At 39.8% G+C, this 24,145-nt stretch overlaps 1 protein-coding gene across 1 annotated transcript in view; it reads left to right on the top strand.

The window, feature by feature from the left end:
- LOC109928544 (transmembrane protein 263-like) overlaps nt 1–24,145 on the top strand; it is a 203,840-nt gene that overhangs the window by 8,374 nt on the left and 171,321 nt on the right. The gene's annotated exons all lie outside the window — the stretch shown is intronic.

Below are 24,145 nucleotides of genomic sequence, written 5' to 3'. Positions count from 1 at the left end.
CTCTGATGCCGCTTGGCCTGCTGTGTTCATCCAGCTCTACACCTTGTTATCTCAGATTCTCCAGTTCCTACTATGTCTGAAGGAGGATCACTGGATTTAAGACATGAACTCTGTTTCGTTTCCATAGATGCTGCCAGACCTGGGTTGGCCCAGACTGGGAGTACTGTGCGCTGCAATGGTTTTCATTTGCGAAAAAAAAGGCAATGGGAGGTGCAACACTGATTTACTTAGAATAGCAGAAGGCACATTATCAGGAAAGTCTGAGCAGGCTGGGGCTCTTTTCCCATCAACCTTCATAGCACCATATAACTAACAGCAAAGTATTACATGTGAAAGGTACAATTACAACATTTAAAAGGCAACTGGATGGGTACATGAATGGGAGGGGTTTGGAGGGATATGGGCCAAGTTCTAGCAAGTGGGACTGGATTAATTTGGAATATCAGGTCGGCACGGATGAGTTGGACTGAAAAGGTCTGTTTCCGTGCTGTACAGACCTAAGACTTGCTGAGTTTGTACAACAATTTCTGTTTGTGTGTTTCAGATCTTAACACCTGCAGTTCATACTTTTATTTCTGCCTTGGCAACGTTGAGCAGGATAAGGTTTTCAATGCTCTGTGAAAAGTGCACCAATCTGCCTCACAGCATGAGGGACCCGGGTTCAATTCCACCCTTGGGCAACTGTGTGTGGAGTTTGCGTATTCTCCCCGTGTCCACATGGGTTTCCTCCGGGTACTCCGGTTTCCTCCCCCAGTCCAAAAGATGAGCAGGGTAGGTGGGCTGGCCATGCTAAATTGCCCATAGTGTCCAGGGATGTATAGATTTGGTGGGTTATTGGGGATGGTCCAGGAGGGACGCTCCAAGGGTCGGTGTGGACTTGTTGGGCCGAAGGGCCTGTTTCCACACTGTGGGGATTCTATGATCTATAACTACTTCACAAAATAGATCATTGGCTGAAAAGCACTAGGGATCATACCGGGGACAAACTGGATGCTTTAGATGGAGGTGATGCTGAGAACCTTTTGACATTTGCACAGCTGCATTATGCACTGCAGTGAGATGGCAGGTGATTAGGATGATAACACTTAATTTTGCAGTTTTATGTTTAAATATTGGGATATACAAAACGCAGCCTGCTGGCCACCTCCAGCCCATGTGACCTACTGACTTAGCTGGACAGTAAAGCTCATGGTACATCATAGCTTTCCTCATGCTCTTGTAGACAAAACCAATTTCAACATCAAGTTCGGGTTTGATCAAACTTCAGCAATTGACAAGTTGGGTACTTTTGCAAAAACGCTGCTTTAGGCTCAGATCTTGATTGAAAACCAGGTTTCAATTATGATACTGTTTCTGCCATATGTACGAAATGTTTCTCTACTTCTATGGCTCCCAAGGCTACAACATATTTTGGGCTGACCAGGTTCTGGAGTCAGGACTTCAATAGTCCAGAGAAGCTTGCCATCTATTCATACTGCGACTGGGAAAAAGCAAAGGGTCTCGGGGACAAATTTTGATCACAATTCTGGTGGAAGATCATTTGTATCAGGTATTAGAACATGCACACAGCCTGACTGCTGCTCCCTGCAAGATGTAACTATCACTAAAAATTGACAAATTTAATCCTTGAAGAGTAGCTTGTTTATCTAGATTCTTAAAACTACACTTCATTTTTCACAATAAATATCATTGAATCTAATTTTCAATTTTTCACAAATTGAGCACACCTCTGCATCTAGTGCATTACATTATTTCTGTAAGTGATTTCTCAAGGTGCAATTTCAGCACCGTTCAGTTACGGTCATGTTTTTGCAGTCACTGGTCATCAAGAAAAACCCAAGTTCATATGAAATATATTCAAGGTTTTGCTGTCACTTGGGCATTCAGAAATTGTCTTTTGTATGAACAAACCAATCTGCTCCCAGACCTGATGTTCCTGTATCGAACTTGAAAATTCTTTAAAAGGTGCATAGGTGCTGGTGGGATCATTTCTGAACTAGAAATATGTTAAGAATATCTAGTTCATAATTGATGCATTTTAGAACATCAAGCATTAATCCTTAAAATTCTAAATCAACTTACAAAGTGAGACAGCCTGACAATACATCAATAACTAAGCAACTCAAGTGCAATCCAAACCAGTTTGGAGTTCATTGCATATCTAGTCATAAGTTGGAGTTCATATTGAAAAGAACTGAACAATGAATGATCCATCTCTAAGCTTGCAATGCAGCCAGGGATTCTGGAGAGAGGCCAATTACATCCATGAGAAATCTAAATCGATGAATTCTTGATTCTTATACATTATAGAAACAAGGAGCCACTTAAAAATTAATTAATTCACATCCTTGATTTAGGACATCCGAATGCATGCCACTTTGCCATAGAGGGACAGTCAGTCATTCAGTAGATCCTTCAAAGGTAATTTTGTTGAATTCATGTGTGCTCACTGACAGAAGTAGATCTGTTTAACAACAATAGAAATTGGTATTTGCAGAATTTGTCTTGTGCAGGCTGCAATTCACTGAGTAGGGAAAGCTAAAGTATATGAAATTAATCAGGCCTGCACTTAAATAGAGAAAACACTGTCATTCACCAGGCAGAATGCATCTGGGGGAAATTGAGCTCAGTTTGGAATGCGAGGGAGAAAGAAGCCAGAAGGCTACCTTGCCTAGACTGAAGGGAAAGGAAGAAACCCACAATGGTCCATAGACAGCATTATAACAGAAAGCAGTCAGTGTGAAAAGTTGGCTTAGAAAGCCCTGTACAGAAGTTGATAACGCAAAGTGTGTGGGATGGGGTGGGAATGTGGCTTTCAATGGTCCATGCAGGCTCAAAGCCAGGACACAAAAAGGTGAAGAGCTCACAGTTGAATGGAATACCAAGAAATTGGGAGGGTCTTGTAGCCAGAGCTTTTGGAAGAGATGCAATATAAAGAAAAAGTAAACTAAACTCTGGAAGACTGACATTAGCCCCTGGAATTATTCAAGACTTTGCTTCATCATACAATGTGTTGGGCTGGGGGAAGACAGCACTGGGCAGTATAAAAGTTCATGGCCTGTCATCATGAGCTATATCAGCTCTCTCATGTCAAATTGAGATTGCCCCTTTTTGGAAAAAAAATTGTTTTATTTAAAGCTTGGTGGTAGTTCGTTGGTAGATTGCAAAGTGTCAGGATTATTTCTTGGAACATCAAATGGTCCCAGCTAAGACTGCAGTCTGACCAACAGGAAAGACTTCTTAAAACCACTCTAGGTTCTTAACACAATTAGACTAGCTTCATACTGCAGTGTAATGCACTTCCATTCTGGTCTGGAAACCCAGGTTCAAATGGTGCCAAAACCTAATAGCATGAAAGTCTCCACCTGCACTGCCTGTAAAGTTTGCACATGAAGCGCTTGGATTGTTCTAACCCAGTTTATAGTTAGAACAGGCCACTAGCACAGAACTGCCACGAATTCAGAACTAATTGTCAATCTCACTAAGACAGACCAGAAGGGTAACTAATGTACAAATTAATAAACTGGAACCCATAATTCATCAGCAGCATTCCCAGGAAAGCTCGACTCAACACTTTCAGGGCTCAGACATACATACAAATGATTTTACATAATTTTAACTATATCTCAGAACTGGAGTCTCTGATGGGGGAAAGGCTCCTTGGGTAGCTCAATCATTATTAAAGTTCCCTCACTATACACCTCAGCAGTATGCTTTGAACATCTGGTACATTGATCACACTAAATGGGCTAGGTTCCTTATTTCTAATTGGAAGGTCACTTGGCTTCCAACCGTAAACTGTACAGATTGACAACAGACCAGCAATGCATATTCAAATACTCCCAATGGGGCTGAGTACTCCAATTTTCTTTTCCTGAAGTTCTATTGGTCAGGGAACAGTTCGATGGCATTTGCAAAATGGTGATTAAAAAATATAAAATCAAAATTGCAATGACAAAACAAAAGCAATTTTTTCCAAACGTTTTGAAATACTCAGGTGTCGGATTTCCAAATGACTCATTTGCTACTACTTTCACAAATTAACGCAGGCAGAGCAAAAATAAAGTTTGTTGAAAGAAATGCCATGTCAATCAATAATGCACTTTTAGAAAAAAAACACGATCACACTTTTACTTGGCAAGGAATTGTGCAACATGCAATAAAAGCAAAGGTAAAGCAGCATAAAATATCAAAAGGTAGAATTACAACATTTCCGTTGGACACCCTTACTTGTAAATTGTTCTTTGTTTGAATCTAATTCATCCAAATCGCAATTGAATCAGAGGTAATTGGTGACCGTAATGCAAAAGCTTCTGTTATCTATTCCTGTCTTTGCCATTTCATTTTTGCAAATGCCGTGGGGAATCATCTTATTTTGGAAAGAAGTGCCTTATTTCATCCATATTTTGACTTGCTTCCTTCTTTAGGATTCAGGATAGCACATCTTAATTCTGTGAATCATTCAGACCATGGAACATTTGGACAAATAAAATCTATCCCTTGCTTCACTGCATAGCAAATATAACAAGATGGATTAGAAATACAAGGATTAAGATAAAAATTAATCCTGAAGCCTCACAGCAGCTTATATTTCTGTTGTGTCATTATTATACATTCCAGTCGAAAGTTGGGCTCTGAACATACAAAGGGCAGGTGACCAAAACCTATTCAAAGACGTCAGTAATGAGTATCTCAAGAGGAAACAGAGGTGGACAGACAGATTTAGGAAGGGAATTCGAGCTGGACTCGCCGTTGAAGGTATTGAAATCAATGGTGGAGTAATAAATAATCAGGCATATTAAATGAATTAGAGGAAAGCAGCTATCTTGAAGGATTGCGAGACTGCAAGGAGATTACTGAGAGCCAGCAACAAGGCAATGAAAGGATTCAAAGACAAGGAAAAAAAAAACAAATTTAATAAAGGCACTGTTTAACTGGAAGCCAAATGTAGGTCAGCAAGTAGAATCAATTTTTGAACAAGAATTGGTGTGACTGAGGTCACAGGCAGACTTTTGGAGGACCTCAAGTTCACAGAATAGAACGTGGGTTGCCAGTCAGGGCCACATTGGAATTGTTAAGTCTAATGATAAACTATGTCAAGATGTGGCTATCACAGATGATCTGAGAGAGGGGGGTGCATTGTTACATAAGCAGTTTTTGCAATGACTCTTATGCAATTACAATACTGTCCTCCAAGGGTGTTTACTATAGATCAAGATGACATGAGCGTTTACAAGCTTAAAAAATAGGCATTGCATAAAAGTGAACAGTGTGAAAAAGGCAGGAGAAAGTGACATCCACAGGAATTTACTGAGAGAGAGAATTCCCAGTATTTTAAAGGTTGATTTTCATGCAAAAATATAATCAAGATTTGCATTTGACAGTCAACTTGAAACTCAACTCGTAGTTGCTTTTAGACTCTTAAACAAGCTGGTAGCCAATGACAGCTGCACAGTTAATTAGCTGACAAGCTGAAACTAGCTATCAGCCTTCTTCAGCTCAATGGGCATTCTTACCAGTGTAAAAACAGGAAACATTTGCTGATGCATACAGGCCAGCTCAAAACAAGAAATGAACATGGCGATTTGTTTTTTGGCAATTTGTTCAAGTGCACAAGTTCTGATCTTTGACTAGGAGCAGTCAGAGCAGGGGAGCAAGCATTGACATTTTAGGCATTAATTAGGTGAGTAAGTAAAACAGATCAAAAATTGCTCTACTGTCTAAACAGGGGCAGTAGTTTAAAATGAGTGCCAAAGAGAGACAACTTTTACATTTATAAGTTAAAAAGTCACAGTATTTAATACCCCATGTAATCATTAAAATATTCCAATATTTGAAACCCTAATTAACAAAACAATAGAAGTAGCAGGACATCTGATATGTTCCGGCTATAATGTGAAGGAACTGGTGAACACCAGTGTGAAGTACAGCAATATCTGCATTAACTGGCTGCAGCTTGAGCAGCGTCAACTCAGATTAATGAACCGAAGCTAGAGTTTTGAATCGTGCAATCCAGAGATCATTCCCTGTATATTTTGTTCCATGAGCAGTCACACCCCCAAGTTAGGTTAATCAGATATAATCCTTGGTTAAGGATAGGAGTGCATAACTGAGTCAGACACGTTTGGGCATCCTCAGGATAGCACTGGAGGAGCCTCATCCCTTGCACTTGCTCAACCATGAACAAGATTCAAGATGTTTGCAGCTCATGTAGGATGGGAACAAGGACTGCAGTACAGATCAACAAACCGATGACAGCACCTTGGTATACAGGTCTTTCAAGTTGAGAGACACAAGAACACTAACAGCAAGGGACACAGTATAGTTGACTGGATAGATTCATTCTTTGCAGCTGACAGTATGCATTGTGAGCTCAGTGCTAGAGCTAAGAACACTTCGTTAAGGCTTTTCCTTGGGGGAGTGGGGGGCAGGCAGGGCAGATGCAACTGTGGTGATGTAGCTTTGTTAGTAAAGGGTGGAATCAGTATCATATAGTCATACAGCACGGAAAAGACCCTTTGGTCCAACCAGTCCATGCTAACCATAATCCCAAACTAAACTAGTCTCACCTGCCTGTGCTTGGCCCATATCCCTCCAAATATTTCTTCTGTGTACTTAGCTAAATGTTTTTTTTAAACATTGTAACCGCACCCACATCCATCACTTCCTCAAACTTCATTCCACACACGAACTACTCTGTAAAAACAGTGCCCCTTTTTTTCATCTTTCTCCTTTCACCTTAAAAATATGCCCCCTAGTCTTGAAATCCCCCACTGCAAGCAAAAAAAAACAAACACATCTGCCATTGACCTTATCTGTGCCTCTCATGATTTTATACACCTTTACAAAGGTCACCCGTCAATCTATGCTCCAGTCCAATGTTGCAGCCTATCTAGCCTTTCCTCAACTCAAATGCTCCATTCCCAGAAACATCCGTGCAAATCTTTTCTGAACGCGAGCTTAATAATATCCTTCCTTTAACAGGACAACCATAACTGGACACAGTACTCCCGAAGAGGCTTCACCAACATTCAATTCCTGTACTCAAAGGTTTCAGCAACGAAAGCAGGCATGCTTAACACCTTTTTAACCATCCTATATGTGATGCAAACTTCAAAGAATTGTGTACCTCAACTCCTAGGTCTCTCTCTGCCCTACACGACCCAAGGCCCTGCTTTTAATTGGGCAGGTCCTAGCCTAGTTTGTTTTACAAAAATGCAATATCTTGCATTTACCCAAATTAAACGCCATCTGCCATTCTTCAGCCCATTAACCCAATTGATCAAGATCTCTTTGCAATCTTCAATAACCTTCTTCATTGTCCACTACACCACCCATTTTAGTGTCATCCACAAAATTACTAACCTTGTCATCTATATTCTCATCTAAGTCAGTCATTTACATAAATTGACAAAAGTAGTCAATGCTCCAATGCCTACGGAACACCACTGGTCACAGACCTCCAGTCCATAAAACAACCCTCCACCATCACTGTATTGCCTGCCATTAAGACAATTTTACATCCAATCGGCAAGCTCACACTAAATCCCATGTGATCTACCTTAACTCGTCTACCATGCAGAACCTTGTTAAAGGCTTTATTAAGGTCCACCGCTCTGCCCTCAATCTTTCAGTTTACTTCCGCAAAAAAGAATAGTGCTCTAATGAGAAATGACATCAGTATTAGGAGATCAAGACGTGGACTCAGTCTGTGTAGAAAGAAATAGCAAGGGGAGGAAGACCCTGGTGGGAATAATCTAAGTGCCCAAACAATAGCGGGGCCCTGTAAACCAGAAAATATTTGGGGCTTTTAGGAAAAGTGCAGCAATAATCTGTGTTTCTAATCTTGCTATAGACTGGATTAATGAAATTGGCAAGGGTAGTTCAAGAGAGAGTTCATTGAATACATTAAGATTGTTTCTAAGAACAATATCTGAGGAACCAATCTAGGAACGGGCTATTCTGATACTGTGTAATGAAGTGACATTAATTAATGATGTCTTACTAAAAGATACTCTCAGTGAGTGAGATCATACAACACTAGGAATTCAAATTCAGTTGGAGGACAGGCAACTGAATAACCACACTAGCATTCTGGGGTTTAACAAATGTAACTACATAGGAGGAGGAAGAAAGATCACCCTGGAGGACTGGGCAGGGAGACAAAGGCAGGACAGTGGCAGATATTTAAAAAGGAGATGCTCCCAACTAAAACACTGCACAATGAGAAGAATGGTCATAAAAGTCAGGGGGCGGGGTGGGGAGGGAGGAGACATTCAGGACAAGACAAGTCAAAAACGAAGGTATTCCACATTGTTAAAGAAGAGTAGCAGGGTGGAAGATAGAGAAATGTTTAAAGATCAAAGGGTTACAGAAACAAAAAAAAGTCAAAAGTACAAACTTAATGATAAAAGAAAACTAACACAAAGTATAAACATGGGTAGCAACAACTTCTATGTGTATATAAAAAGGGAAGAGAGTGTGGCTGAAATGAATGCCCCTTGGAAGAGGAGACTGGAGAATTAGTAGCGGGGACCACAGAAATAATCGTCACTAAATCAATATTTTGTTTCAATTTTCACAATGGAGGACACTAATGCCATCCCAATAGTAGCAGGAACAGTAACCAGGCAGTGGCTCCAACCTCAATAATCATGAAGTGCTTCAAGAGGCTAATAATAGCCCACATCAACTCCAATCTTCCAGATGCCTTGATCCCCTACAGCTTGCTTACGGACCCAACAGGTCCGCAGCAGATACCATACCCGTAGCCCTGCAACATTTGGACAAGGACACCTACATCAGACTCCTGCTAATTGAAGGCGGAGCTGTAGTCAACACCATTATCCCCTCCAGACTGATCTGAAAACTGTGACCTTGGTCTCGGCTCCATCCTCTGCAACTGGATCCTCAGCTTTCTGACCCACAGACCCCAGTGAAGATAGGTAACTGCACTTCCTCCACAACAACACAACACAAAACACTGGAGCCCCCAAGGATGCCTCCTCAGCCCTGTACTGTACTCCCCATACATCCATGACTATGTTGCCAAATTCTAAACAAACACTATCTACAAGTTTGCTGACACACTACCATAATGGAATGGATATCTAACAATGAGAGAAAATACAGAAGGGAGATAGAGGGCTTGGTGACGTGGTGCCATGAGAACAATGTCTCGACTGCAACAAAACTAAAGAAATGATCACCGACTTTAGCAAGAGAGAGGAGAAGAACATGCCCGTCTACATCAATGGAACTGACGTTGACAGGGTGGAAGGCATTAAATTCCTCGGAGTGACAATAATCAACCACCTGTCCCTGTCCTGGTCTTCCCACATAGATGCAACAAGGCACAACACACCACCTCTTCCTCAGGCGGCTCAGGGAATTTGGCAAGTCCATAAGGACCCTCACCAACTTCTACAGATGCACCACTGAAAACATTATCTAGGTGCATAACAGCCTGGTATGGCAACTGCTCTGCCCAGGACCATAAGAAACTACAGGTGGTGATGTGCACAGCCCAGACCATCACAAAAGCCAACCTTCCATCTATGGACTTGGTTTACACGACATGTTGCCACAGAAAGGCTGCCAACAAAGACCCATCGCACCCCTGTAATGATCTCCTACTACCTCTAAAAGGCAGAAGATACAGAAGCCTGAACGCACGCACCACCAGGTTCAGGAACAGCTTCTTCTCCAGCCTCAAATAATGCTGATATTGTTAACACTGGTCTCACCTAGAGCACGCCCTGTGTGATGTAATCTGTATACCTGTCTAAGCCTTCTTACAACCTCTGATCTGTACATCCTTGCTTACTATGATCTGCCTATACTGCTTGTAAACAAAGATTTTCACTGTACTTCAGTACACATGATAATAAAATAAAATCAGGTAACAAAAGGTTATCACCATTGTTATGGGCCAGACCACACCCCCTCAAAGTACATTAAGAACATGGCTGGACTACTTTTTCTTATTTTAAAAGAAAAGTGTAAGGCATTACGTTCCAGATGCAACTTGATTGGTCAAACTACTCAACTTTAAGCAAAACACTTGTTTACACCACAGTTAAAATACAGACAAAATAAAAGTCAAGTCAAAAAATGTTGAGCTGGAAAAGCACAGCAGGTCAAACAGCATCAAGGAGCAGAAAAGCCAATGTTTCCTGTCAAAACCCTTCTTTAGGGCTGTGAAGAGTTTCAGGGCAAAGGGGATAACCAGACGGTTGCAGTGGAGAGAGAGACTAGTGAGCTCTCTTCAGCATGTGGTGGAAAACTTCAAGGTGGACATCCTTAGAAGAGACTTTACAGTATGGTTTTCAACGACTTGGAGACAGAAAGGACTGCACATGCAGCAAGCTGGAATCAACAATATGTGGAGCTGCAGAATTCCAGCAGGTCAGACAGCATCCAAGAAGGAGTCAAGGTTCCAGTGGAGTAAAAAATGCTAATAACACCCTTTTTCAAAAGGGGTTGGAGGCAGAAAGCAGGAAACTACAGACCAGTTCGTTAGTTTTATATATAGCGTTGGGACATTTTTAGAATCCATTGTTAAGAAGATAATGACAGGACATTTATAAGTCAAAATACAATCCATTGGAGTCAGCATGATTTTATGAAAGGTAAATTTCATTTGCCTAATTTGCTACTGCTCTTTGAAGATCTAACAAGCAATATGGATAATAGGGAACCCTTGGATGTACTGTATGTGGACTTCCAGAGGGATTTGATTGGTTGAGTATGAACCTTTTACGTGGCACCTTAAGATCACATGGGGTTAAGAGTCATTTATTAGCTTGGATAAAGGAGTGGATAGCCAATGGGTCTTTCTGGTTAGCAAAGATGACTGACTGGCACAGGGTTCAGCCCTTGGGACCCAACAATTTACAATCTATATTAATGATATGCATGCGGGAATATAACGTACTGCAGTCAAATTTGCAGATGATGCTAAAATAGGTGGGAAAGTAAACTGTAATGAAGAAATACAAAATTTACAAATGGATTATGGCTAGGTTAGGTGAATGGACCAATATGTGGCAGATAATGTTTAACATGGATTAAGTGAGAGGTTATCCATTTTGGCTGGAGAAAAAGACAGACCACTGATTTATTATGTGAATAGAGAGCAACCGCACAGGGATTTTTTTTTTTTTTTTTTTTTCTTTTTTTATTCATGGGATGAGGGCGTTGCTGGCCAGGCAGAATTTATTGCCCATCCCTAATTGGCCAGAGGGCAGTTCAGAGTCAACCACATTGCTGTGGGTCTGGGATTACACGTAGGCCAGACCAGGTAAGGATGGCAGCTTCTTTCCCTAAAGGACAGTATGAGGTAGATGGGTTTTTCCAACAATCGACAATGGAGTCGCAGTCATGATGAGATTCCGAATTCCAGACATTTATGGAATTCAAATTCCACCATCTGCTGCGGCAGGATTAGAACCTGGGTCTCTTGAACATTATGTGGGTCTCTGGATTAACAGTCCAGTGATAATAGCACTAGGCCATCGCCTCCCCACAAACCTGGGTGTCTTTGTGCATCCATCACAAACGAGTATGCAGGTACACCAAGCAATAAGGGAGGCCAAAAGAATTGTAGCATTTATTGTGAAAGGAATAAAGTACAAAATTATGAAGCGTCGCTGGAACTGTACAAGTAATTAGTGAGACCTCGCTGGAGTACTGCGTACATTTCTGGCCCCCTTACTTGAAAACAGTTGTAATCGCACTGCAGGCAGTTCGGACGAGATTCACTACATTAATTCCACAGACGTGGGACTTGCTTTATGAAGAGAGATTAAGCAGTTTAGGCCTGTATTCTCTGAAGTTTAGAAGCATGAAGGGATATCTAATTGAGCTAATAAAGATGTGGGGCAAACCAGAACAAGGGGTCATAGATTTATGATAAAGATAGCAGATTTAAAATGTAGGAGAAATTACTTCTCGCAAAAAGGTCATGGATCTGTGGAATTCACTACCCCAGACTGTGGCAGATGTAGAAACACTGGATAAATTTGAAGAGAGAGACAGATTTTTTTATTTTTAAATGGGTTGAAGGGCTATGGAGAACGGGCAGCAAACTGGTGTGGAGGCCAAGGTGAGATCACCTATGGCTGTATCCAGCGGAGGAGCTGGTTTGAGGGGCTGAATTATTATGTATAATCCTATTCCTAACTGACCATATAGAGAATGGCACGTTCTTCAACTTGTACTCATTTGGCAACAATAATTTTGTTGTTACATTTGGTAATGAGAATAGCTGGAGCTTTTTAAAATACACTGAAAACTACTTCCTATTGTTTACACCAAAAATGGCATTTCTCATTTTATACAACATGCAGTTTCCACTTAAATCACACAATAGTCACCCTGATTTTGCCACTGGGGCTCCAACATTTTACAGCACATTGTCTCACATCAAGGTTAGCATTTCCTTGTGCAGAACACCCCCTTATGCAGCAAACTGGCCTCAATTTCCATTTCACAGGCCTCTCCAGAGAATTTGACACAAATGGAATGTCACGAGATGGACTACACTCAGATTTCTCTAACAAGAAATTCAACATTCAAGGGCCCACACCTCAGGGTCTCATAAGACACTGGATTTTCAGTTCAAAACATAAGGCGATCCCTCTTCCTTGTTGCTACATGAATTATGACTATACTCAATGAAAGGCACCAGTAGTGAGGGGATAAAAAGGAGAGCAATGCTTTCAGTGTCTCATCCTTCATAATTGGCCAGAAGGGAGAAAAAAAAAAGTTGAAATTAAGGACAGTTTTCAGCTTCATTGCAAATGGGTCATGCTGTCCCACAGGGTTCAATTCTTGAGGCATTTCTGTTCACCACATACATCAATGATTTCGATATAACCCTAGAGGGAAAACTGCAGCAGATACCAAAATAGGTGGTATAGTTACTTCTTACAAAGGAAGCAGTAAATAGATATTAAGTGGAAGAGAAATGGGAAGACAAGTGGTGACATTGAAAAGTGTGAAGTAAGGTATTTGGGCTAAAAATTGCCCTGCTTCTACAGGATGGAAGTAGGCTCAGCACCGTGGAGCAGCAGAGTGATTTGAAGTAGATTCACTATTTTTACAAGTCTGCCCCTCAGGTTGATATGCAACTTAAAATGGATTTATTCAAATTTAGGTTTTATTACAGCTTTCTTTACATTAGTTCATTCTTGTAATGTTGACAGTGCTGGCAACAACAGCATTTGTTGACCATCCTGAATGGTCTGAAGGTGGTGACAGTGAATCATCTGCTTGAAGCATTGCAGGCAACAGTGAAGGTACTCCATCCATGACTAGGTGGGAAACATGAAGCAACTGACGCAATGATGCAGGAACAGTTCCAAGCCGTTCTAACAGCCAACATAGACTAATGGGGCCAAATTACCCATTTCTCTCTATACACTAAAATCGCAGCAATATTAATAAGAATAAAACAAAACACTGGGCTCCACACCAAAGGAAGAACTTTGAATGCGTTGGGAAAACGCCAATACAGATTCACTGGATGCTAGCTACTATGAAGAAATACAAATGAGACAGACTTTGAAAATGAACGCTATTTTCCCCCCTTAGTACAAGGAGGAAACAACAGAAGGGTTTAAATTTTAAGAACGTAAAAAAGATCTGAGGTATGCATTTTCACTATTTCAACTGGTCAACAATTAGGAACAACTGACAGAAAATACAAAACCCTCATTGCTAAAAGGCTTCCGATATAAATTATGTCAGCACATGACAGATGGGATTACTCCAAGTAAAAAAAATTCAAGTGATATAGGTACCATGATTAAAATTGGCAACTTGCGTTGAGGTCAAATGCCACTACCGGTCTGGTTGATCGGCCAGCTTATACGTTGTAACTTTAATGTAATTCTACCTACTCCAGTGAGCAACAGTCAGTTAAGCAAAACCCAGTCATGCAAGATTTGTTCTTTATCAAACCAGCAATGTACTTGGTCTGACAGACACTTGCCTCATCAAAACATGAAAGAGCACGAGTAAAATTAAATTTTTAAAAGATGTAAAATGTAGTGATATATTTACTGCTTGCAACATCTCAACAAATACTGTGGGGCACATAATAGGCAATCTATTTACTTAGACCTGTGTGATACCCCCGAGGTTGAACTCAATACCCTATGATTAATAAAAAGGAAAACAGTGTCAATGTCAACACTCCTGAGATGTTTTTTTGTATGACAAAAACTGTTCACTTAGTCCCATGTATTCGTTTCTTTATTACTACCCTATCAGTAAAATATTACCATTTCCTGCAGCCTATCCATCATGCTAGTTTGAGAACGTAATTGTAGCCACTAATTAACAGGTTATATTGCAAACTTACCACCAATAGGAAATTGAGAAAAGGTCATTTTAAATACATGTTGCTCACCTCCATGTACTGGAGGCAGAGGCAGTTGTACGGGTACAACTGGACAACCTTATGTCGAACAAAAGAAGAATGGCTTGAGGCAAATCTATCATGTAGAATGGCAGAGATATGAAAGGAGAGAGATAAATGATGCTGGCTGCAGAGAATCAAATGGAAAGGTCAGTTGATAGCTCAATGAAATGAATTTTAACATTGAAGCCACAAAATAATTCAAGAAATAGATGCAATTTTATAAAGGATGGAAATGTGACTTGGAACTCCTCATGCAAGGGCCAGCCCAGAGCAGATATCCACAGAGACTCAAAAGGTACTGTGACTTACAAATATTAGGGTTCAAGGCTGAACTCAAACACTGGAGTGCTGGCTGATAGACAGCAAAATCTCCCTTGAGTTATGGAAGATAATTGCGTCGTATTTTATTTAATATCAAACAATCGACTGTGATAAAAACCTAAAGAACTGCGGATGCTGTAAATCAGGAACAAAAACAAAGTTACTGGAAAAACTCAGCAGGTCTGGCAGCATCTGTGGAGGAGAAAACAGTTAACATTTCGGGTCCAGTGACCCTTCCTCAGAACTGTGGTATTTTTTCAAAGGCACATAATGAGCTTGGTTGAAAGAACATGGTAAACGCACAGGTTGCACGAAGGGAAATGAAAACCCTCGACTGGGATTTGTTTCAAGTAAAATAACTACACAAGTGCTTTTTAAAAATTGGGTTTTGCCAACATATAGAATTTAGTGGGACCAATGGACTAAATTTTACGCAGTTAAATTGCAAATGCAGTTTTATTTCAGAAGACAATACAGTATGACAAATGTCAAAAGGCTGACATAAAACTCCTTTGAGTTGACTTGGCAACGTTGGTTGACTGAACACAAACTCAATCCCCACTCTGAAGAACAAATCACTTATTGCCTAAATGCAGAAACATGCAGGGAGTGATGTAACTCAACCCCGTCACTGTACTACAAATGCTATAATAACCACGTGACAAAAGCCAAATGGCACATCAAATAAAGTCACTAGAAGCAATCAAATACATTAAGCCTGTGGGAAATTTCACTCATTGAAAATGGTGAAGTCTAAATTATTTGCGTTTAGTAAACTGTTTGTTTTCAAAACAGTTACACCTACCTTTGGACATCCAAGTGAGTAACTTGCATTATTTTAAATCTAGTGAGCAGGTTGTATGCTACCCCAAAGCCCAAACTGAACAATTAAGGGAAAAAATTGGCTTTAGAAAGAAAAAAAAAAATCAGAATATGCAACAGTAACAACTTGTGCTGGAAAAAAAGAGAAATAGATACATGTACATACTTGTCAAACACACATTTACCGTCAAACTGCAACAAAGTCTAGTTTGAATCATGTTAACGAATCACTGTTGCCTATTTAAATCAAATTCCAAAAAAGTTGAAAACATGATTCCATTCACTTTTTTGTTAAAATGGTCCACTTCAGTTTGTTCTTGCCTTAGGGTGGCAGGGAATAAGTCAAACTCTGCTGACCACAGAAAAACATTAAGGAATCACCAGTCACAAAAGAAAAGATGCTGCTATTCATGGTGATATGAAAACTGTCTACATTTCATGAAAGTACTTCATAACAGAACTACATTAAATCATGGCATCTTCTTCAGGAATACAACAAAAGCAATGTATAAGCAAAAAACATTAGCATCCCACCAGAAATACTGGTTAACAGCTTTTGGAACAGAATATTCACTGTGTTATAGCACCAAGAATATGAAATGTAGATGCTAGTCAACATTTTACAAGAACATCTCTATCAATACTCTCCAGCAAGTGTTAGGTCTCACAGGAGTAACATTGCATACAATAATTTGCACTAAAGCCCAGAAGTTCAGTTTCATAAACAATGGCTCTCTTCAATATTCCAAGACACCAGGTCTTCATTTCTTTCATTTGTCTTCTTGCATGGTTTCCTCATGAGAGTCTACACAACAGACTTCATTAATGACCCTGCGTATCCTGTCATGGGTGATCAAGTTTCTTCTATACCATCTTTTTCCCTGGTGTTCCTTACTTGACTTCCAAAACAAAAGTAGCTGTCTGACTTAGGTCCATGATCTAAAAACTCAACACTAGGCATCACCTACACAATGTTTGTTTTCCATTTAAGATGGGGGTCGGCAGAGTACAGGTTCCTGTGCCTGGGCTTATCCTTTTCGTTTGCAATTTTTCTTTTTCCTTCTTCCTCCCTTTTTTCCACAAACTTACCGGATAAAGGGAGCTCTTCGGCACGAGGCGGCTTCAATGGGCTCTGGAGCTGCGACATAGTTAGTCTTCAAAGGCAGCGTGGTCACAGAGTTGGCTGGCCTGTGAAGCCTGGAGCAGGACTCTAACTTGCACGCGGTATGGACCCCTGGTGGTAGCATGGCATGGGCCAGTGTAGCCTACAGCGGGCCCCTGGCAACTGCATGCTGTAGCAGCTGAGAAGGAAAAGTTGGACTCTGAATTAACCTTTATTTCATTCAACGTTAATGTGAATGGTGCCCATGTACAGCGATGGTGCACCTTTTCACCGTATTTTATGTTGAATACACGTGACAAAGGATATTCTATCTATTCGCCAACTTTCTCTACGGATCCTGTCTCACTCCAGATTAGCACACAGACATCCAAAACTGCAGTTACACAAGTGAATTCGAAAAGTTACAAGTATCCATGCCATTAACTTGTTCATTTTCCAGTGTCCTACTCTATTAATTTATTACAATTTTGATGCATTTACATTGTTAGCCCATTAAAATCCTTGGTGCCCACTTTTGCATTGAATCGTTCAATACCTCATGTGACTGTTGCTCCATTAATCACATGAACTTGGTGCTTGCTGTTTATTAATTCATTGCTGCCACAGCTTCCTTCAATTTGATTGTGTCATATTAATTTGCTAGCAGCCACTATTTTACTCATTAATTGCGCAGTCGACATTGCCATAAATTTTTCAACTCTGCATCAAGTCTTTTCCATGCACCAGCTGCTGCATTAAATTCATTGGAATCGAAAAGTCAATTTATTAATACACTGGTTTCTGCTGTTTCTTTACTTCACTAACTGTTGGCATACACACAACTTGAACAGTTAATGGATTTAAAAGGGGGCCTGCTGCACATTAACTTAGGGATTCAAAGTGACCGATTAATATTAATTCTTTGGTGATATAGCAAGGTTGCAATGTTTTTGGTAAACTTTCATGGTTGCACGAACGGCAATGACCTGCACTGTTTTGATCTATGTTGTATTTTCTTTGTACAATTGTCTAGTGTCAAACACTACTAATTCAGGCAAGACGATTTATCATGTTCATTCAGCTAGTTTGCATGTACTGTGATATCCTGTAAAAAGCCTTTGCAGGCATTTTAAAAATGCCATCTTCTCTGTAGGCTAGTACAGAAATACCAAACACAAGTGTATGGAAGAAAAATATGCATACACCAATCGAACACGAGCTAAGTCAATTATACATCCCATCTTTCTTCTCGGCAGACCTAAAATGGAGAAGGGAAAGGCAATAATTCTCTGCGATCTAGCCAATAAATTCTGCTCAACCAGAAAAGTTGTAATTTAATTGTTGCACAGAGAACAGAGATACACTAATTGCCTGGTTGAGTTTCTATATTATGACAGAGTCTGCACTGTTGATTTCTTAAAAAAACCATGCATCATAGACAGTAATATTCCAATTATTAAAATATGCACTAATAGGAAAAGTCAAAAATATCCAATCAACTCATTGTTTAACACTTGGAAACTTCATTACACTCAAAGACTCAATAATTTGAAAGATTCAATTCTGCAATGGTTCACACTTCCAAACTATAATACACCAATTCTTTTAGATTTAACTTTATGCAATGACACTACACAACTCAATTTGATAGTCAGTTCAGTTCAGTTGTTTTATTCACGTTTTTACCCTAGAATCTTGTAAATTTCAAGTTCATGCAAAGTTCAAGGTTTGTATTTGTGACCAAAACTGATACGATAACAGTTCTCAACAGTCATTGAAGAGTTGCTCATCAGTTGACTTGCCCCATTTTCCAGTTCCAATGAGGCAGGTTGCTGCCTCATATACCATTCCACAATTCTAGCAGTGCACTAACCAACATGGTCCTGTCAACTGATAGCAAACACTAAGACAACTCAACAGAGGTGAGGTTCTGAGGTTTAGTCATGGAGTATATTCAAGATTGAGATGGATGGTTCTACAAATCAAAAACACTAAGGGAGAAAGGGATAGTGCAGCAAAATGATCTTCAAGAACATGATTAACCATGCTATCTCTGAATCGCTGAGCAGGCTCAATGTGCTGAATGGCAGACTCCTGCTCCCATTTCTGTGCTGCTGTAGAAATTGCTGTTGCATTTGTCTGAACAAATCAATGGCATGCAAAAGAAAATTCAGTGTGCAACACCTTTAGATACAATCACTGCAATAGAATTCAAAATTCTGCATAATTTCAAACATCTACCTTTTGTATACTTGTTGCAGCATCCACAAATACAATCAGCGTGTTTGTCTCTTCTCCACACAATTTTTCATTCATGCCTTACAGCATAAATCACAATTACTAACATTAACAACAGGCATGTGTCCATTTAAAAAAGGGGCAACGCATATCCAATAGATTTTACCAAGGAAAACTGTTGCTTACTTATGTTGTTCCTTCAAATACACCATTACAATGAGGTAATCAATAGGAGAGAGAGTTGGGACAGCTTCATCTGACAAGAAAAAAGGTTCTTAATCAGTGTTCCAAATAAGGGGTGTAACTAGCAGTTTTAAAGATAAAACTGGAAGTTTGATTCTTTCCTTACCAAATGGCTTAGTCCCAGAACTATACCGCATGCAATTTTTGAGGCTGGACGAGCCTCAGAAAGATCATTGATGAACTGCTGGATTAATTACTCATTTAATGGCCCACAGTTATGGGACACTGGGCAGTCTCTGGAAAAGCATAGTTTGAACACCTACCGAAGTTTTGAAAATAAGGTAATCATAGGATTCTTTTCAAAAGTTTGTTTCTTCTATTAGTAATCCCATTGCCTCCAGCTTGGTGCAATATTCAAAAACAAATTCAGGGATTTTTTTTTATTTTAAAATCTTGCTTTATAAATATGCTAGGACACTCAAGGTAAAGATCAAGTATCTGCCTCATATTGTGCATCTGACTGAGCTTCAAATATAAAACTCAATTCTAATTGACTTCTTCCTTTTAGGAAAGAAACATTAAAAGTTTACTTGTTATGAAAAACTACTTACATAATGAAGTAACACAGGGTCCTGACCCAAAACGTCAGGTTTCCTGCTCCTCTGATGCTGCCTGGCCTGCTGTGTTTCTCCAGCTCCACACTTACCTCTTGCACCAGCATCAGCAGTTCTTACTATCTCTTATATTATGAAGTGATCATTTCAGAACAACACAAGTTCCATTTATAAGGTTATGTGCACAAGTTATTTCAAACAATTATAACTTTCAGAATTGCTTGTGACTTGTATAATGATTACAGCTCTGAATAATTGTTCAAAATTCTGAGTTGAGTAAAAAGGCTACTTGTTAAAAAAAAAAATCAGAACAAGACAGCTTTGATAAATGGAAGCAAATTTAAGAAAAAAAAAAAAAATCAGCATATCAGAAAACACCTGGACACTTCAGTGGTATATCATGCTTTCCATTCTTGCAAAGTATTTTCAGTTGCTCCCCCACCCCTTTCATCAAGGACACATGTATCATTCTCAGGCATCAACTTCTCAAACTGATGTGCACTTAAACTGTCAAAATGATGGAACATTCATAATAAGACTAGTTTCTGAGCATGGAAGTGGGTGGATGAGAACATTTGAACAGTAGGTGATTACTTTTGGGACAATGCTTTTCAATCAATGAAAAGCTATCACAGCAGTGCTAATAGAACATAGAACATAACAGCGCAGTACAGGCCCTTCAGCCCTCGATGTTGCGCCGACCTGTGAAACCAATCTGAAGCCCATCTAACCTAAACTATTCCATTATCATCCATTATTCACCACAATGTAACTGCAAGACTCTCTACGCCCCTGAAACTACCCTCTCAAATCACACAAGTATGGATAATAATCCCTAACAGCAAGTATTTCCAGTTAAAATCTTCAAGCACAGTCTGTCACTAAAAATTGAGGCTAAGGCCAATAAGTAAACTTGTTTCCAGTATCGATGTCACTCCATATGGAAGCTGCTCTCAATGCCAACCAACACAAAGAACAGTACAGCACGGGGACAGGCCCTTCGCCTACCGCAGGTGCGCTGGTGAAGCCTTTATAAAGTAAAAGCTTTTGTCTGTCTGTGGTCCGTATCACCCTGTTCCCTGCCGAATCATATCTGTCAAGATGTCTCTTAAACGTTGCAATGATATTTGCCTTTACCACCTCTTCTGGCAATGCATTTCAGCTGCTTACTACCCTGTGTAACTTACTCCCTTTTACTGTAAAAAGGTATGTACCCCAGTAACTGACATTGCTACCCTGGAAAAAAGACTCCAAATCATCTACTTTTTCCCCCTACCTGTCAACTTTGTCAACCTCTCTCCAGTCACCTCTCAGCCTCCAATATTCAAGTGAAAACAAACGGAATTTGTCTAATCTCCTCATTGCTGATACCTTCCAAACCAGGCAACATCCTGGTAAACCCTTTCTGTAAACTCCAAAGCCTCCACATCCTCCTGGTAGTGCTGCAATGAGAACTGTACACAACAACTACAATATATTGCTGAGTGTTCTCAAAATCCACATGGTAAATGCAACTGTAGCTGCTCTATGAACATGGCTCATTTATTTGTGCCACAACACTACTGGGTGCACTTCTACCCAAGTAATGTCACTGTCTGTTTAAAGCAACAGATGCTCAAATACAGCTGTTTTCTCTTGCTGAATTATGCACTTTGATGCAAGTTTGAGTCTTTCAAACATCTCTTTCACAAAATCAGTTCATCACAAAACTGCAACTCTTCAGTACAACCTTAACCACCAATTTTTGAACTGACAGAAAGTACATTTTAAATGGTTTGTTTTAACATTAGGTTGACTTCAAATTGCTAATTTTCAGACAAGCACAATTTCCATGCCAAACCAAAATTAACAATCTCTAGTGAATTGCTGAAAACAGCAAATTATCTACAGTCATAGAAGGTGAATGTAGTCACCCTTTCTTAGTTTTTCCCTTCCCAATCAAATCTGAATGTTTGATTGAACACCTTGTCAGTTCTGCTCCTGTGAACTATAAAAGCCTTTTTCTTAGACTCACCCAGCCACCTTAGCATTTCTCAGCTTTGAAAGAGCAACGCAGGTTTCTAACCTAATACCGTGGTGTAAATGTCCTCACAAACCACATCTTTTCCTGAACTGCTCTGATCAAGTTTGATTTCCTAGGAGAGCATATATGTTCTTCCAACTTCAGTTAGGTCTCCTTTGAAGTGTCCAACAACTTCTGAACTAAGTTTTTTTTTAAAAATTCTCATCCTAGCTTCTGCTAATCTAATAGCATGATATTCTCAGTATAAATCATAATACAAAACAAACTTCTACTAACACACTGAGGCGGCATATACTGGTTGAATATGGCGGTTCCAGAAAGACTGCCCAAGTCAATTTTAAACCCCTTCACAAAAACAAACTCCCATATGCCAACAGTTTAAAAGCAAAAAATATAATGTTTTCATATATAATGTAGATCTCACTTTTGATCACCGTAACAAAAATTGTACGCAGTACTCCAGGTGTGGTCTTACTTCAACCATTCCACTTGTACTCTGTTCCCCTTCCAATAACTTAAACATTGCATTTGCTTATTACTTGTTGTACCTGCATTCAAACTTAGTGAGATCAATGTACCAGATTCCTCAGTATTCCAGAGACCAGCAATGTCTCTCCATTTTAGTAGTACTCTACTTTTCTATTCTTGCTAAGATTTTGTAAATTTGAAGTAGTCATTCTGTTTATCTGCCAGATTTTTATAGACATTATAAACAAGACAGCTTTTTTGGACAACTTACTTTCTCCCCTATCCTAGCAACATCAGCAAATTTAGCTACCATGCATTCAGTCCTCTCAGCCAAATCATTGGCAAGTCTAAGGGTGGCAAACCCAGCACAACCCCTACTGTGCTCTACTCGTGACAGTTTGCCAACCTGAGAAAAGGTACGTAATCCCTACACTTAACTTTTGAGCAGCTGATTCCTCATCTATTTTATTATGCTACTCCAAAAAAACATCCTATCTTGTGTAGCAGTCCTTGATGTCGCACCTGCCTAAAATAAAGTCTCAAATGAAAAAAAATACAAGGTGCATAGAAAACAGTCTAAATCTTTCATGACTTGCAGCAAATTAGAATGATGCACTTTAAGCTGTTGTTTGTAAGGAGGCAGAAATAAAGTCACGCTAAACCCTTCAGTGTGCCAAGGGAGAGATATAGCTTAGCAACAGGCCTAACATGGGGATGAAAGCCTGGAATAGTGTCAAGAGTTAATAACCCACAATTCTGTGAATTTGCAGTTGGAATTTGATGGCAAAATATCGAAGGAAGTGTATTTGAAAGGGAACATGACTAGGAGACATGAAGAAGTGACAAGAAAGAAAAATAGAGTTGCAAGCTCCATGTCTGCATCAGCATTTTTAAAAAAAGTGAGAGAGTGGACACAGAAGAAATTTAAACAAGTGTAGAAAATACTTTTTGGGTTGTAAGAAATGAGGGCAATGTGACTGAACACACTGCTTTGAGATTCTGTGGAGGCATGACACTAACTTCTACACAGCAGGAGTTAACAAGGGAGCAAAATTCAAAGAGGTAGTCCAGAAAAAAGTTTAGGGAGCCAAGAGGTCTTTATATCCTTCTGAATACCAAACCATGGTCATACGTGGGAACATCACTGCCTCAATGTTAGCTTCCAAGCCACTCAACCATCCTGACATGGAAATATATCACTGCTCCTTCAGTGTAATAGATCCAAATCCTGAAACAAGTTTACTTCTTTTAAAAATAATGCAGCATTAAGTACAAGCTAAAAACAAGGAAAATAGCACCAGTTCAAGACAAACATCACTTAGTGAAAATTCTCAATCTTACATGCAAGGGATAATGTCACAGTCAGTGTAACTGTGCTTCTCATTAACTACTTCTCCAAACTCACCCAACTGCATTTGGGGTTTTCTTCCCCCTCATCATTTCAAATTGCCAGGTTACAGTTGTCTGCACGTTTATGTATTCCACACTCTCAAAGTCCCACAGCAGAAAGAAAGACGAAGTCCAAAACACATCACTTCCAGAAATGCACGCAACTACCATGTAAAGCATTATAATCCCTCACTTTGACAGCTTCCTCTCACTTATCTCAGTGGCTATCAATGAAATTATCCACTCAACACTTGCCAATTAACTGCAACCTATACAGTCATATCTACAGACTGATCTCAGTACCATTTCAGCTTGAAAGGCTACTCAAATTCTAAGCAAACCACATGCAGCAATTTGTTCCAAATCTTCCTTGTCAGCCAGTGAGCTTCATCTTGAAATAAGCAGGGTTTATGCCTTGTGGCCTCCAACTGGCACTTACGCAGCTCTTCAATATTACTGGACCATGACGTGAAGTGAAGTCAAAAGCTTTGAACCACAAACATCCAGTGGAGATCTGTCAAAGTTATCACAGATCTTCCTATTCTAGCAGTTTCTAC

Source organism: Rhincodon typus, chromosome 17 (genome assembly GCF_021869965.1).
Source record: "Rhincodon typus isolate 14 chromosome 17, sRhiTyp1.1, whole genome shotgun sequence".
NCBI classification, from domain to species: domain Eukaryota; kingdom Metazoa; phylum Chordata; class Chondrichthyes; order Orectolobiformes; family Rhincodontidae; genus Rhincodon; species Rhincodon typus.
The sequence above is the reverse complement of the archived record's forward strand: the minus strand, read 5'-3'. Positions and strand labels throughout refer to the sequence as shown.